Raw genomic sequence first — 15,338 nt, 5'->3', positions numbered from 1 at the left:
ATGTTAATCATGAGTCCTAGCCTTGATGTTGTGAGAAACACCAAGATGTTTTTATCCTCCCAATTTGAAATAAAGGATTTGGGAGAAGCTGATGTGATTCTTGGAATCAAAATCATCAGAAACAGTGATGGCTATACGCTTTCACAAGAGCATTATGTTGAGAAGTTTTTGAACAAGTTTAACTTTTATGATAGTAAGCCTGTGTCGACACCTTATGAGGCAAATAGTGAACTTTAGAAAAATGCTCAACATGGTGTCCTTCAGTCTAGATATGCCCAAATTATTGGTAGTCTCATGTACTTGATGAATTGCACTAAACCTGACATTGCTTATGCAATTAGCAGGTTAAGCAGATACACTCATTGTCCTAGCTAGGAACATTGGAGTGCGTTAGAGAGACTAGCCAAGTACTTGAGAGGAACAATGAATTACGGTATACGGTTTAGACAAACTCCACCTGTGATAGAGGGTTATTGTGATGCAAACTGGATATCTGATTCTCATGATATCAAGTCCACTAGTGGTTATATTTTCACCCTAGGTGGAGGTGCAGTCGCTTGGAAATCTTCTAAGCAGACCTTGATAGCTCGTTCAACTATGGAGTCCGAGCTTATTACTTTAGATAAAGCAAAGTGCCGAGGCTGAGTGGCTTAGAAACCTCTTGGCAGATCTTCCTATTGGTACAAAACCACCTCCAGCTGTATCTATGCATTGTGACTGTCAGGCCGCGATAGCAAAGGCAAAGAGCAAATTGTATAATGGGAAAAGTAGGCATATTCGTTTGAGACTACAGTCTATAAAGCAGCTGCTGGAATCTGGAGTTGTGGCTCTAGATTATGTGAGGTCAGAGTTAAATTTGGCCGATCCTCTGACAAAACCTCTTAACAAGAGACAAGTGGTTGAAACGTCGAGGGAGATAGGACTTTTGCTTTTAGATAGAGCTTATTAATCGACGGCAACCCCACCTATGTGATTGGAGATCCCATGAAGTAGGTTCAAAGGGAAAAACAAGTCACCCTCGCCGCCCGGTATGCTATTGTCTTTCTTTGAGACGTCCCACCCTATGACTAGATAGCATTTTTTTATACTTTGTATAACTTGAATTGCAATGAGAAAGGATGAGTTATTTTACTCTTAATGGAATCTATATTCCATTATTTTTATGAGATAGTGTATTTTAAGTACAATGTACACTTGATGGATATCCACCTATGTGAATGTAGAACTAGGTCGGTTCTTATAAGTATTCAGGCAAGTACTCTAGAGCATTCATGGAACACAGGCAGCGCAAGGGCCAAAAAGCGCAACACCGCAGAACAGACATATAATGAAAGAACAATGTGGGTGCATGTGCTCTATTTTACTACAAGGGAGTGTTGGTTCAAAGATTTTTTTAATCCACCACTTTCACGTATTATAACACATGTTACCCTATGACTGGTTCAAGCCCGAAAAACATCAGTATCTTATGCATTGGTTTTTCGATTCTCTCTGGCATTTCGTTAACCATTTTCTTTTGTAATATCTTATTCCAAAATAGTGGGGGACTATTAGTATTTTGAAATAGTGGGGAATTGTTGGAATCTCCAAGAGTATTTCAAAATACTTGTGTGTGTGTGCAAAGTGGAGGAGATGAACTATGTGTGTTCTCTCCACTTTAGTGCATTGTGTTTAGTCCCACATTGGTGAACTACCAATAGCAAGTGAGGTATATGAGGAATTCCTCTACCATAAGGGCGTGCCCTTAGGGTACAAAATCTTTTGTGTTAGGAGGGAGGACTCACCCAAAGCCACCCGCCCGCCCCGCACCGAACCGAGCCGAGTCGCGTCGGGTCGGGCTTGGGCTTATTGTCTAGTGGGTAGTGGCTTACCAATTACCTAAACACTGTTGCTGTGTCCATAGAGGGTATCCAATCGATTCCAGAGAGAAAGATAGAACTCGTGCTGCCTTCACCCCAACCTACAGAGAAACAAAAACTCATCCTTAGAATGGGCGAAATCTTTCCCTTGGTTATTACCTCATCCTTGGAATGGGCGAAATCTTTCTCTTGGTTATTACCTGTTATTCTGTCCTTGTCTTCTATTGTTTTATTTTATCTCCATACAACACATTCAACCACAAGAAGTTTTATATTGATAAGTGCAAAGAGTCGATTGTATTTGTAGTTAAGTTTTTCTCTTGATATTATCGGAAAAAAAAAAGTTTTTCTCTTGTTGTCGCTTGTGTTCGGTAGTGTTGGTTGTAACGTGCCTAGATATGGAGTATGGACGCATCTCATACATTATCTGTCTTGTAAATGATTCAAAAAAGATCCATAACATACTACTGTCCGTTCACATTCTCAGCGGATTCGGAGTTGCTTGTTATGTTTTCCTAAAAGTCTAAGATGATGACTATTCTACCCCTTCCAGATGCTATTTAATGACAGTTTTACCCATAACATTTTTCATTAAATATCAAAAAAGATTGGGTTAAGAATGTAAAAAGGCCCTTAATTGTTATAAAAAGGCAATTTTTGTGAATTTAATTAAAACTTGAGAGCTCTAGGGTTCTACTCAGTTTTCCCTCTCGAATGAAATATATATATAGGCGTTTCTTCATCTGACATAGCATGTTGTGGAGCGATTTATCGGGAAAAAAAAAGAAAAAGAAGTGGGAGGCAGGGAGCGATATATATTGCGGGGCCAAATTCGATCTGTATGGAGTATAGACCACATTCGATCTGTAGGTAATGTTCTAAAAAATGCTAGGCGGTAGTCGTGCGGTGGGAGAGCGCCTAGCGCCTAGCCCGTCTAGGCAGCAGGCAATTTTTGTGAATTTAATTAAAACTTGAGAGCTCTAGGGTTCTACTCAGTTTTCCCTCTCGAATGAAATATATATATAGACGTTTCTTCATCTGACATAGCATGTTGTGGAGCGATTTATCGGGAAAAAAAAGAAAAAGAAGTGGGGGATATATAGGGGCCAAATATATTAGGGGGGCCAAATTCGATCTAGGCAAGTATAGACCACATTCGATCGTAGGCAATGTTCTAAAAATGCTAGAAGCCTAGGCTCTCCACCATGACTACTACCACCCTAGCATTTTTTTAGAACATTGCCTACAGATCGAATGTGGTCTAGACGGGCTAGGCGCTAGGCGGGTTTTTTTTTCCAAATATATCTTATAATATATATAGGAATACACACATTTTTTTTTTTTTTTTCGATAATCGAATACACACCTATACTACAAGAAATGAAGAAAATCATTTACCATAATTCAAAAAATAAACGCAAACAAATATACTTATTACAAAAATGCGTAATAGTTTAAGAAAATCAACTTCATATAAAAGCATGCTCTTTCTTATAGTGATATATAATTTACATTGAATTTTAGTTTTTTAAACTCATTCAAATCTTAAGCCTGCACGGGTCTTTAATTTTCAACATTTAATTATTCAAAAAAAAAAAAAAAAAAAAAAAAAAACCTTAACTGGACCGCCTAGACCACCTAATCGGTTTACCTAGACCCGGCCTAATCAGTCCACCGATTTTTTAAATGACTTGGGCCTAGGCGAGTCGGTTGGGCAACACCTAGGTGGCCGCCTATACCGATTTTTAGAACAATGCCTATAGGGAGTATAGACTGGATGTAGGATATGGGTGTGGCTACAAACTATGTTGTATGGTTTGCTAATCAAGTAATTGGGCTAAGGGCCCAATTTTCAAAAAATATTTTCCCTAAGTCCATTTGAATTTTAATTTGGCCCTAAGTCCAAAAACACGGGTTGACATCACTATGTAAATTTAAATTTTTATATGTAAAATATTATGTAAATTGAAATTTTCATACGCAAAATTTAAATTTACATACGAAAATTTAAATTTACATAGTTAATTTTCATATGATGACGTCCACCCGGTTTGTCCTTGAGCCGAAATTATTAACGAAAATGTATTATTGAACCGAAATTATAAATAAAAAATGATGACATACAATGATGTCATCCTGATTTTGGACTTATAGCAAAATTAAAATTGAAGTGAACTTATAGTGAAATTACTATTGGGCTTTGTCCTTGGGCTGTAATCTCGGATACAAAAGCATTTGACATTGTATAAACATTTGGGTACGTAGAATCTGATTCTACTGCAGCGAAAGCATTTTAGAATGACATGGTGCGTGGGAGAGTAAAATGGGAAAATATAGAGTGAAGGTGCATCGATTATTTTGCCTAATACTTGGAGAGAATCCAAATCTGCACTCTGCAGCGAACACAAGCGCCAAAAGGGAACTCATTTACACCTAAAGGAATAAAACCAAGTGATGACATAAGTGCTTTCATTTGCTCTACCAATTGAGAACCCTGATTACCACCTTTTGTTTGGCCACATATCACTGGTTCAATGCATCCTAGTCAGTTTAATTATTTGTGTTACGATTGGCCAACAACCAAGTGACGTTTGGTCAATTCGTTCCTGCTTCTTTGAAATTTTCTATTGCCAAGTTACATATTTCTTTTTTTATTAACAGTCGTCCTTTTCAGCTTGCCATATTACATTAAAAATAGCAAGCTAGTGTGATCGGCCAGTTCATATGGCAGCAACATATGTGTTAGGTCAGTTTAGTTAAAGATACAAGAACTTATTCTCTTGTAATGTTGGTGTGAGTTTGTGCGCTGCATATTGTGATTGTGATTGGAGGACTAACTTTTTGATTCTTTACCAATGATTGTGAATTGTGTGGTGATGGTGTTGCAAAAGGAATGCAGTTTTATTTCTCTCGATGATTTGTATAGGAGGGTGTAGACTGTGCATGGAGTGAAAGATACATGATATGGAAGGTCCCTCACCAAACATATTTTAGATTTGATCAACGTACTTGCTGTAATACTGCTGTTGTTAGCGGGCTATAAGTGTTGGAGTATGCCACTGTTGGCGACATATGGTTGAAATGTTTATGTTCGGCACTATAGAGCCGAACATATCTATATGAGATATATGATATTGTTGACGATATACATGCAGAATTATAGTTGTTCGGCATTTCAATTCCGAATGAGAAAAGTGGTTTGCTGAAATATGTTATAATAAATGACATAACATTGAAGTATGACATTTATAATGTCATAGTCGACCAAATTTGAGCCCGCACATGTATCCACACTATATAAGGGAATATTGTTTTAGGGTTAGAAAAGAGTTGAGAGAACATTGTTGTGAGGAGAGAAAAAGAGAGATTCGTGAGTTTCTTCTTGGAAAACTTTAGGGATTCTTTGGAATCAAGGTGAGAGCTCATTGTACTCTTTTGGATATTCTATCTATTAGAAATTTCTCTATTTGGTTGTGGATTAGGCACAAGTCAAACCACGTAAATCTTTGTCTCTTTTCTCTTGGTTGTTTGTTTGAATTGGTGAGTAGTTTACATTGTTGACTACTTTTATTAGGAGTTATTAGTTGATTTCATACACCGTTGTTGTGATTTGTTGCTTCTACCACATTTAATATTAGTTGTTCGCTTCCGTTGCATTGGATTGGTGCGCTCCATAGCTTTTGGGGGCACAACAAATTGGTATCGGAGCTAAATATTCTACTTTGGCTTAGTTGGTGATTGATTGTGGTGGAAATTTGTTTGAAATCATTTTTTGGTTTCTTTGGTTGTTATCCGTATTGGTAGTGTTTGAAAAAATTCCCAAAAGGGTGTTTCTTTGGTTGTTGGTGTTTGTGGTGTGTGAAAATTGTGAGGATGACAAATCCTATCTAGTGATGATGAGACTCCTAATGTTGGAACTTCTTCTAATTCGAAAATAAAAACGGTTAGCGTGGGAAGATTTGATGTCGAAAAGTTCAATGGCAAAAACAATTTTGGCATGTGGTAGTGTGAAGTTATAAATGTTCTAGCAAAAGAAAATTTGGATGAAGCTTCGGAGGAAAAACCTGAGGCAATGCCAGAAGTAGAGCGGGAATAAAATGTTGAATAAACAAGTTTGTGGGTCTATTCGACTTTGTTTGGCAAAGGAGCAAAAATACTTTGTCATGAAGGAAACCTCTGCTAAAGAACTCTGGAAGAAGCTTAAAGACAAGTATATGACGAAAATCATTCATTATAAAGTGTTCTTGACGAGGAAGCTTTTCCGGATGAATATGAGGTCAGGTGTTACCTTGTTTGAGTACTTGGATGAGTTTAATAAGTTCATTACCGACTTATTGAATTTGGAGGAAAGAGTGCCTGAGCACTACAAGGTGGTATGCCTTTTGAATTTCCTTCCGGATGATCTCGAGTATCTCGCATCTAATTTGATGGCGGGAAAGGAAAGCTTGGATTATAAAGTGGTGGCTACAACATTGGTGAATCATGAGTATAGGAAGAAGGACCTCACTGTCTATAAGGAGTCATCTATGCCTGAAGCTTTGGTTGTTGTGAGGGAAAGAAACTATGAAAGGAATAATGGTAGATGTGGTGGATCTCGCTCTACATCAAGACTTCAAGAGTGAGACGTGATAGATTAGATGAAGACCAATGTGCCTTTTTCCACAAGAAAGGACATTAGAAGTTTGAATGTCCTAGGCTGAAATCGAAGGACCAAGATTCTTCGAATACTGAAAGTGTGAATGCTGCACAAGATGGAGGTAGTGATGACGGTTCATATTTTTCTTTTAATGCTTCGATGGTTGGTTGCTCCACGAGGGAGTAGATTCTTGATTCTGGATGTTCTCGGCATATGTGTCCCAATAGGGTTTTGTTGACTAGCTTCCAGGGGGTGGATGGTGGAGATGTTCTATTAGGTAATAGCCATATCTGCAGAATACGTGGAAAGGGAACTATCCGGTTGAAAATATTTGATGGTGCAGTTAGAGAATTGGTTGGTGTTCGGTATGTGTCGGATTTGCAATCTAACCTCATATCTTTGGGTTCTTTAGAGTCAGATGGTATGAAAGTTGTGTTTGAATATGGGGTTCTAAAGGTTGTCGTAGGTACTCGTGTGGTGATAAAAGGGACAAGACGAAAGAATTTGTACTTTCTTAATGGAAGTGTGGTTGGTGCAGGTGGAGATCATTATACCTATGTTGTTGTTGGAAACTCTACCATGAAGGAAGAAAGTGGTTTTGGGAAGAAACACAAATTTGTTTCTTTTAGGTATTTTGATTTGAATGTTTGTTCGGATGTTGGAGAGATATCTCAAACGGTGGAGATTGATGCCGCTCTTTGTGATGTAGATGGGTACACAACTGATGATGAAAATGAAGCCATAGTTGAAGTTGTAGATGCTCAAGCCCATGAGCATGATGAAGTTGTGAAGTCATTTGTTGTTGGAAGCCATATGAGGTTTCAGGGTGTTGGAACATCTCATATTCTAGGAGATGGTATTGGAACATCTTCAGTATACTCAGTGGAGATGGTATTTGGTACTTTTGACCCCATTGTGATGAAGTTTGTTGGTGATCCATTGAGGGACTCACGCCCTTCCGGGCATTAATATGGGCATGGTTGTTGATTGACCCCTTTATTGGGGGGTATGGAAGAACTACGAAGGCTTGAGCCCTTGACCGGGTACGTAGGCAACCACTATGTGGTGCAGCTCTGGTGGTCTTCTGGGACATTGGTTGGTTGTTTGGTTCTCTTATTCGTTGTTTGGTGTTTGGTTGGTCTGGTTGATCGGCTCATATTTAGGAAATTCTTGCAGAGGTACGTGGAGAATTGTTGAAATATGCCACTGTTGGCGACATATGGTTGAAATGTTTCTGTTCAGCACTATAGAGCCGAACAGATCTATATGAGAAATATGACATTGTTGGCGACATACATGCAGAATTGTGTCTGTTCGGCGTTTCAGTTCGAATGAGAAAAGTGGTTTGCTAAAGTATGTCATAAGAAGTGACATAACATTGAGGCAAGTATGACATTTATAATGTCATAGTCGACCAAACTTGAGTCTGCACATGTACTCACACTATATAAGGGAACATTGTTTTAGGGTTAGAAAAGAGTTGAGAGAACATTGTTGTGAGGAGAGAAAAAAAAGAGATTTGTGAGTTTCTTCTTGGGAAATTTTGGAGATTTTTTGGAATTAAGGTGATAGCTTATTGTACTATTTTGGATATTTTTCTATTGTAAATTTCTCTATTTGGTTGTGGATTAGGCACAAGCCAAATCACGTAAATCTTTGTCTTTCTTCTCTTGGTTGTTTGTTTGAATTGGTGAGTAGTTTACATTGTTGACTACTTTTATTAGGAGTTATTAGTTGATTTCATAAACCGTTGTTGTGATTTGTTGCTTCTATCACATTTGATATTGGTTGTTCGCTTCCGTTGCATTGGATTGGTGTGCTCCATAGTTTTTGGGGGCACAACAATAAGTCCACCTTGTATTTTGTACACCTTTTTTTTTACTCTTAATACAATATTTGCTTGCTTAGAAAAAAAATTATGGCGATGCTAATAAGTAACTCACTCGTGAGCTAGGTTTCTAATGAGGTAGAATGTATGCAACTCACAAGTAACGGGTACCTGCTACCATTACAAACTGACACCATTATTCTTAGAAGAACCCTTCACTTAAAAAATGGTATAACCAGTGTCAATGAAATGGAAATGGAAATGGAAATGGGGATATATGCTTGTTGTTTAGTAGCCTAAAAAAGAGCCTAGTCCGGTAGTCCCTTTCTCCTGCTCTATCCATAAAAGCACGTGAATTACATTTGCTTAACTTTTTATTTTTTATTGACTTTTTTTGTGATAGGACCCAACAAAAAGTAAACAGTGAAAAAGCGTCCAGAAGTGACAGAGACAGAACTGAACAAACAGTTTTGTCCCAAAAAAAAAAATTGAAAAAAAAAAGGATAAAACTAAAACGCATGGCCCAGCACAAAAAAAACATCTAAAATTGACTGTGATTGGTTGATAAAAATAAAATAACAACTCAAACCATAATACAAAAATATCGCGATAAATATCGAGATTTCAGAGATGGATATATAAATTTCGTGATACTAATTTGGATAAATACCAATACATTTATCGACGATATTTGTTGATATATCGCGAAATATCGACGATATGCTTTAATGCCGATATTATCGGAGATAATTGGTGCTGAAAGGAGAGAATTATTGCAAACCGACGAACAATTGCAAACCGGATTTAACAAAATTAATAAAGGCTACTCCTCCTCCCCCACGAACTACTCTACCCTCCCACGGAGCTTGCGAATTTTGATGGCTACAAAAGCTCCTTCTTCTCCACTCTCGCGACAAGAGCTTGCGAACTTTGCGAATTTTGATGGTAGGACCGAAATGGTAGGAACAAGTCGAGAGGACTACACAACCAATTCTAGATGCTCGGGTGATGAATATTCAATGTGTTGCCAAGGTATGGCTTAGCATCAAATAAAAGTGTCGAATTATTGATTAAAATAACTTGTTTTCGGATGAAATTGTGACCATTACTATACCGCGGAAATGTGTTTTAAAGGAGGTCTATTGTATAAGCATTTCAAAGTTAAGTTGAGTTGTTAAGTTGATTGACTTTAAATCACCTGAAAGCTTGATCAATGTTCTCCTTTCAATCACCGATTAGCATTAGTATTATTTTTTCGCTCTCTCTACTTAATTTGACTCATGACCCATATTTAGTTATTTACCTAACATAATCCAGCCCCTACCAAAATGGCGACATGGTGATGGAGTGGGTCCTTACAAACGGGTAATAGAGCTAGGTTCTCGCTCATCTTTAAGATCGGCAACTATGATACCCTCGGGTATGCTTGAAAGGCACCTTGACCAATATAGATAGGGTGACGAACCGAGGTTGCACTAGGAGTTTAGTTCGATTAACTGTTAGGTTCCGGACGAAGACCGGAGTGTAGTCCGACATTGGTTAGGTTCCCCCAAGACTGAAGTTTAGTCCGACAGCCAGTTCGATTCCGGCGCTAAGACCGCAGTTCTCACATGACGATGAGGCTGTACTTACTACTTAGTATCATGGCCCTTTGAGTTTGTCAATTGAATAGTTACTTAAGTTGGTATTTGCTCTTCAATGTCTACAAAGGAATTCTTTGGTTATTTTTCTTTTGTACATAGCCATGTGGATATCGTTCCTTGCTAATTAGGCCTGTGAAACCCCAAGGATATCTTTGGATCGGCGCCTCGTCCGAGATGGAGTGCCTGGTATTTAGTCCGAAATTGTCGTAGAGTTTAGTGAGTTGGCAAGGCGCACCAACATGTTCTGCGTTTTATGCCCCTGTTGCATCTATGATGCCTACAAGGTAGTCATCTGCCGAGAGGGATGCAATTGGAACATAGTGTTCACCGATGATGATTATTATTATTTGTTTGTTTGTTTATTTATTAATATTATTTTTAGGTAGGGGTGAGGGCTGATTCCATAAGGGTTACTGATTGTAAGCCAAACTATGAATAAGCATTCGTGACTTCATGCCAAAAATTATGATATTCTATATTTTCCTCTCCTCGTTTCTATCTATATAGGCAATGTCTTATCCGCAATACCTCGGAAGATATACTCATTACTTCATTAGTGCTCACAGAATAGTTGCTCTTATGGTCATATAGTTTTTTCCTTCTTCACAACTTTTTCTCTCTCTAAAATTGATATCTTTGATGAGTTCATTGAGGGAAGATGATCAGAACAAACCTGTAACAGGTTATCCAAAGTTTATAATTGATTTTGTCGACTAAAGACTCGTGGTTTAGGAAGAAAAGTAGTTCTAAGTATTAGTCCGCTTTGTCCATCAATCATTCTTCCAATTTGAGAAGCGGAGTAGGCAACTCCATGCATTAGGATCAGGACAATCTAGTGTGTTAGTGTGTACATCACTAAGATTTAGCAAAAAAAAACAAGAACCTTTCGTCAAGCGAAAAAACAAATTGGAAATCCAATAGCAGTCAAGGATTTCAATCTAGGAGATGATTCTGACGCAGGAAATGATTAGTATTTAACTGTAATATGCTTGTTACTTGAAACAAACAACATATAACTACTCTAGAGTCTAGACTCAAATCTTTGGGAGGTTTTAGTTGGGGATGTTTGCTATGTGGTTTTATGTTAAAGGGCCACCGTTTGGAGTTTGGACCTTGAATAGTTCAATTAATCACCCAAGATTAAGTATTACTTAATTATGGAAAGAAGCTTTGTTTCTCTACTTTTGGCGGATGCACATAATTTGTCGCTTAATATTCTCGTGATGTTTTTCTTTTCTTTTCCCTATCACGTTAACGTAAAGTATTGTATATCGTTTTTTTGTAAAGGATGGTGGCTTAACCGGTGACCGGGGAGGAGAGGAAAAGGATGGTAAAGAACGTAGTGATGCGGGGCATCTAGTTCGGGGAAAGAGTCCCCGCAATTGAAGTGGAATTTGTGAGGTTGTCGGCTGCTGGAGGGGGACGGAGTTGTCGGGGATTATGATTTCTCGCTCGACAAACCGCCGTGAGAGGAGGGGCTGGTACTATTGGGCCTGCTCCTCGGGGAATAGGAGGGAGGGAGGAGGTGGAGTTTGTTCCCTGGAAGTTCAAATTGCGAAGGCCCTCGAGGGAGAGGGCGACTAAGGTGGCTGGACAAGCAATGCATCTTGCCGCAAACTTCACCGAGTTTAACCAGGGGAAAAAGCGGAGAAACATCAATTTGGGGGACTGAACTTGAGGATGCCCGTCTTGGAGTGAGTGGATGCAGCACGGGTTTTGGAATGGACACCGGCCGCTGAAAGGGGAAGGTCCGCTTTTACCAAGGGAGGCGAAAGAAGCGTAACACCACACAATCGGTGACGGTAACGAATGGATCGCCACCTGGTCTACGTTGATGAGCGGTCCGGGGACGAAAGTGCTCGTGAAGAAAAACGGATCTGCAGCTTCAAGGTGGCCCCGATCGCGAAGCCGTGGTCCTAGACGTTTCAGTCTTGGATGGGGACAGGGGGGAGATGGACACCAAGAGCTTAAAGCAGAATCTAAGAGCGATGGATCCGCTCAATGCTTGGTAAGCTTTGATGTTCGTGGAGGTGTTGATTTATTTTTGATGAGCGATCTGAACTTAGATGTTATGTGTCATTATGCGCATTTGTTGATGGGATATCAAAAGTTGAAGCGAGATAGCACGGATCGCTGAGTTGGAGAGTGGTGAATGGAGAAGGTGAAGGACGAGTTGGCGAATCTCCGGGCTGTCCGGGGAGATGGAGAAGAGGGAGGCGGAGGAACGTCGAAGAAGAAGAGTAATGATGAGGCGTTGGAGAGGATGACATTGGCGGTGCAAACGCCAAGTGAAGGAGGAGCTGGTTCTGAATCGAGTATGCCAAGAAATGCAAGGCCATTGCCAAGGAAGCACGGGATGCATACAACGCCGACAAATATGAGGACCAAGAAACGACCTACCTTCTATTGAAGTGGAATCGAGAACGGGCCCTAGGTACACTAGAGGAGGAAGTACACAGGAATGTCGGGCGATGTTCCGATCCACCAAAGATTGTCATTCCCGGATATATGTATCGATCCGCGGTAGTGTGTAGAAGTGACTATCGTGGTCGTGGCTAAGGATATTTGTCTGCAATGTTATAAATAAAATATGATGATATAGTTAAGTTACGAATGTCTTAAGTGTTAGTTATATTCACTTGATTGAATTGTGATTTGCAAGAGGGTGACCCTACTAACTCTTTGTGCAGGGCGCGTGTCTACCCTATGAAAAACTAACTTGGGTAAAGGTAAAAGAAAAGTTAAATATAGTTATTTTGTATAATCGCGTATATGATACTTTGATTATTTTGTTAAGGGTAATAAGGAACTACGATGCCTATGAGGGAGGAACTACCTGCCTTATCCCTAAATCACTCACACCAGCTTTATGCTTACCCCCTCGTAATATGTTTTTTGCATGGGGGTGCATTCTGTGTTGGAACGCAGATGGAGAACAGCAGTGGGAGACCTAATCGCGGCTAGAAGGTATTGTATTTGATCAATTTTATTTGTTTTATGATGAAGTTGTATCATATTTGAGCTCTTTTGTTTTGGAAGATGGGTTTTGATGTATAAGTAGTGTGGAAGACGTGATATATATTGTTGAGGTTGTTATGATAACGTAGAGATGTATGTATGTTAGTTTGTATTGTATAAGACCTAAATTAGGGTTTCTGGGATTTGTTTGTATATAAATTGTTTTCTTTTGATTTGAGTGTTGGTTACTTGACTTAACTGGCACTAGTCGAGATGGTTAAGTAGCCGGTTCTACGAATCAGTATATCTTTTAGTAGTTGGGTGCAGTTTTATTGAATTTTCAAGTTATGACAGGATTTAAGTTTATGAAATGTTGAAAATACAGAGGAAATTCTGTCGAAATTTTTGTAGGATTTTTTTGATTCGAGGATTGGTTACTTGACTTAACTGGCACTAGTCGAGATGGTTAAGTAGCCGGTTCTGCGGAATCAGTATTTCTTTTAGTAGTTGGGTGTAGTTTTATTGGATTTGAAGGTTATGACAGATTTAAATTTATGAAATGTCGAAAATACAAGAGGAAATTCTGCGAAATTTTTGTAGGATTTTTTCTGTCTCGCGGTAGTTTAGGTTTTGCTTAGTTGGTCTATATCACGTCCTGAGCTTTGTAATAATTAAAGATGCCACGTGTCTTTGGTATTCAGTGACTGTTTTATTGTTATCTTCGTTCTCTTATCTCTTATCTCTCTGGAAATGCTAGGGTTAGTTGTTCTTGTGTGCGCGCATCTGTGCTGAAGATTCATACGTGAAGGAATCATCATAAGAAAAGATGATGAAATTAGTCTCAACAGAAAAGATGATAAAATCGGTCTCAGCAGAAAACGTCTCTGAAATCAATGAGAGTTATATTGATAAAAGCATGGAAATAATGATGGTCAATGGTCTGAACGAGACGATGGGTAACGTTCTAGAGTTCTTGCAAGAGGCAAAGGATCATGATCATAGAAAAAGAGAGGATCTTCTTGATTCAGTGTTGTTTGTTGGGAAGTACTTGGCGGAATCACCCTTTGCCTGCATGCTAAAGGCTCTGGATCTTCTCAAGTACCTTCTTTCCATCAAGGGTGAGGACGAACCAAGACCATTCTATTCTATTTTATTTATGCTTCCCCTATTGTCCCAAATAACAACCTCCATTGAAGGATGTAAAATCCTGGCTTCAACCAAAGGGCTACAATATGTTGTAGATTGCCTGATCAAGATGATGGATGCGGTTTATGGCAGTGATGGGGAGGATACTAGTGGGAGCATAGTTTTGGCAAGTGGTGTAATTGAACACGTCATATTGACAACTGATTAAGTGGATTGGAGTTGTGTTTGTCGTCTCCTAAAGACGTTAGAGTGTTGGATAGACTCTATAGGCGAGGCATCTATGGACATCAGGGTTATAGGCCTTCACGCTCTCATCATGGATTCAATCACAACAGAAGATCTAATAGATGTGCTATATGATTGAACGCTCAGTGCAAGTGCAACAAGTATTGTAATATGTAGAAAAAAAATTCAAGATTCATTGTTAAAGAATGAAAAGTCAATGTAATATGTAGGAATTCTGAGGTGTATTTTTGAGTATTAGAGAGTAATTTATATTAAAAGTATGACTGTGAGGGAATAATATATTTATATATATTATGCACGTGTCCAACACGAATCAGGAAAACTCATGGAAGATCGTTATAACATAGCACCTTGTCTAGAACGAGGTGATAACCTCCAGGACTCATGATAGATCGTTACAACATAACACCTCGCCCGTAAGCCAGGTGACAACTCGCACATGCACGAACGGGCGAACGCTCAACGAGTTTGTGTTAGTTAAAGTCGTAGCATCAGTCTCGCTTATAAATATACTGTCTAAAAGCTCATTTATTCTCATCAAGACAGGGACTTGAGCTGACAGAGGAAAGGGGGGAACAATGTCTGACTTGATTCAAGTTCATCACAAAATCTTGATATGTAGGCAGCTCGTCCTAAAGCTAGCTCAGTCAAAACTCGACCCATCACAATCTTCTACATTATTCACACTTGTAAGGACTTATCAAATTCAACCTTTATAATGACCACATTTAAAGAAAATATAGATATTTGTCGATATTTGTTGATATTTGTGGATATTTATCGATATTTGTCGATATATCACGATATATCCACGATATTTGCAGTCAGAAATACCCACATATAGTCTGTGGATATTTGTCGATATTTGTCGATATATCCACGATATTTACAAATGCCAAAATGTAATATATCCCCACACAGGAGGATATATCCACGATACATATCCATAAATCAGAAGTCGATATTTTGCCATATCCCGATATTTTGTACTATGACTCAAACTCTCTTTCTATTTCCTCTCT

The 15,338-nt window shown here is 38.8% G+C and overlaps 1 long non-coding RNA gene across 1 annotated transcript; it reads left to right on the top strand.

Annotated features, from left to right (window-relative positions):
- The first annotated feature begins 12,497 nt into the window (after positions 1-12,497).
- Positions 12,498-14,576, top strand: LOC147507298 (uncharacterized). The gene is made up of 2 exons (XR_015217616.1): positions 12,498-12,933; positions 13,682-14,576. It is a non-coding gene; the product is annotated as an uncharacterized LOC147507298 (long non-coding RNA).
- Positions 14,577-15,338: the final 762 nt, after the last annotated feature.

Source organism: Coptis chinensis, chromosome 3, assembly GCF_015680905.1.
Source record: "Coptis chinensis isolate HL-2020 chromosome 3, ASM1568090v1, whole genome shotgun sequence".
Taxonomy (NCBI): domain Eukaryota; kingdom Viridiplantae; phylum Streptophyta; class Magnoliopsida; order Ranunculales; family Ranunculaceae; genus Coptis; species Coptis chinensis.
The sequence above is the reverse complement of the archived record's forward strand: the minus strand, read 5'-3'. Positions and strand labels throughout refer to the sequence as shown.